Source organism: Osmerus mordax (assembly GCF_038355195.1).
Source record: "Osmerus mordax isolate fOsmMor3 chromosome 7 unlocalized genomic scaffold, fOsmMor3.pri SUPER_7_unloc_1_4, whole genome shotgun sequence".
Lineage (NCBI taxonomy): Eukaryota > Metazoa > Chordata > Actinopteri > Osmeriformes > Osmeridae > Osmerus > Osmerus mordax.
The window spans coordinates 42,501-45,000 of NW_027120343.1; positions in this window are offsets into that span (position 1 = coordinate 42,501).

Sequence of the window (2,500 nt, forward strand, 5' to 3'; positions counted from 1 at the left end):
GGTGGCGTTGGAAAGGTCTGGTCCAGGGGAACACGGGCGTGTCAAGTTTGCCACGCGCACGCGCATCCCCGCTAAACAGGGGCCAAAACAAAACTTTAAACGGAGCTACCGAATTGGAAACCATCAATCCTGGGAAAATAACAACTCACACGTGTGCCCCTTATGCTAACTTGAATTTAGAAACCGTCCTCAACAAAATCCCACGTTCGGGCGCAAAACTGCACGTTTGAGGCCACATTTTCAATGATGCTGGAAACTTACATTCAAAGCTGGGAAAATGTGCTCATCTACAGGCATCCCCACTTAGGGACGTCGTAGCACCTTGACTCGGGTGGCGTTGGAAAGGTCTGGTCCAGGGGAACACGGGCGTGTCAAGGTTGCCACGCGCACAGCGCATCCCCGCTAAACAGGAGCCCAAACAAAACTTTAAACGGGGCTACGGAAAAGGGGAGAGCTTTTTCGGGGACAAACACCACTCACGTCGGTGCCCCCTGTTCCAACTTGAATTTAGAAACCGTCCTCAACAAAATCCCACGTTCGGGTGAATAACTGTGAATTTTAAGGCACATGCCTCTCTGGGCTGGGAGAGTGCATTCAAATAGGAGAAATTGGCTTCATTTAGAGGCATCCCCACTTGGGGACGTCGTAGCACCTTAACTCAGGTGGCGTTAGAAAGGTCTGGTCCAGGGGAACACGGGCGTGTCATGTTTGCCACGCGCACGCGCATCCCCGCTGAACAGGAGCCCAAACAAAACTTTAAACGGGGCTACGGAAAAGGGGAGGGCTTTTTCGGGGACAACCACCACTCACCTCGGTTCCCCCCATCCCAACTTGAATTTAGAAACCGTCCCCAGCCAAATCCCACGTTCGGGGGCAAAACTGCTCGTTTGAGGCCACATTTTCAATGATACTGGAAACTTACATTCAAAGTTGGGAAAAGGTGTTCATTTACAGGCATCTCCACTTAGGGACGTCGTAGCACCTTAACTCAGGCGGCGTTAGAAAGGTCTGGTCCAGGGGAACACGGGCGTGTCAAGGTTGCCACGCGCACGCGCATCCCCGCTAAACAGGAGCCCAAACAAAACTTTAAACGGGGCTACGGAAAAGGGGAGAGCTTTTTCGGGGACAAACACCACTCACGTCGGTGCCCCCTGTTCCAACTTGAATTTAGAAACCGTCCTCAACAAAATCCCACGTTCGGGTGAATAACTGTGAATTTTAAGGCACATGCCTCTCTGGGCTGGGAGAGTGCATTCAAATAGGAGAAATTGGCTTCATTTAGAGGCATCCCCACTTGGGGACGTCGTAGCACCTTAACTCAGGTGGCGTTAGAAAGGTCTGGTCCAGGGGAACACGGGCGTGTCATGTTTGCCACGCGCACGCGCATCCCCGCTGAACAGGAGCCCAAACAAAACTTTAAACGGGGCTACGGAAAAGGGGAGGGCTTTTTCGGGGACAACCACCACTCACCTCGGTTCCCCCCATCCCAACTTGAATTTAGAAACCGTCCCCAGCCAAATCCCACGTTCGGGGGCAAAACTGCTCGTTTGAGGCCACATTTTCAATGATACTGGAAACTTACATTCAAAGTTGGGAAAAGGTGTTCATTTACAGGCATCTCCACTTAGGGACGTCGTAGCACCTTAACTCAGGCGGCGTTAGAAAGGTCTGGTCCAGGGGAACACGGGCGTGTCAAGGTTGCCACGCGCACGCGCATCCCCGCTAAACAGGAGCCCAAACAAAACTTTAAACGGGGCTACGGAAAAGGGGAGAGCTTTTTCGGGGACAAACACCACTCACGTCGGTGCCCCCTGTTCCAACTTGAATTTAGAAACCGTCCTCAACAAAATCCCACGTTCGGGTGAATAACTGTGAATTTTAAGGCACATGCCTCTCTGGGCTGGGAGAGTGCATTCAAATAGGAGAAATTGGCTTCATTTAGAGGCATCCCCACTTGGGGACGTCGTAGCACCTTAACTCAGGTGGCGTTAGAAAGGTCTGGTCCAGGGGAACACGGGCGTGTCATGTTTGCCACGCGCACGCGCATCCCCGTTGAACAGGAGCCCAAACAAAACTTTAAACGGGGCTACGGAAAAGGGGAGGGCTTTTTCGGGGACAACCACCACTCACCTCGGTGCCCCCCATCCCAACTTGAATTTAGAAACCGTCCCCAGCCAAATCCCACGTTCGGGGGCAAAACTGCACGTTTGAGGCCACATTTTCAATGATACTGGAAACTTACATTCAAAGTTGGGAAAAGGTGTTCATTTACAGGCATCCCCACTTGGGGACGTCGTAGCACCTTAACTCAGGCGGCGTTAGAAAGGTCTGGTCCAGGGGAACACGGGCGTGTCAAGGTTGCCACGCGCACGCGCTTCCCCGCTGAACAGGAGCCCAAACAAAACTTTAAACGGGGCTACGGAAAAGGGGAGGGCTTTTTCGGGGACAACCACCACTCACCTCGGTGCCCCCCATCCCAACTTGAACTTAGAAACCGTCC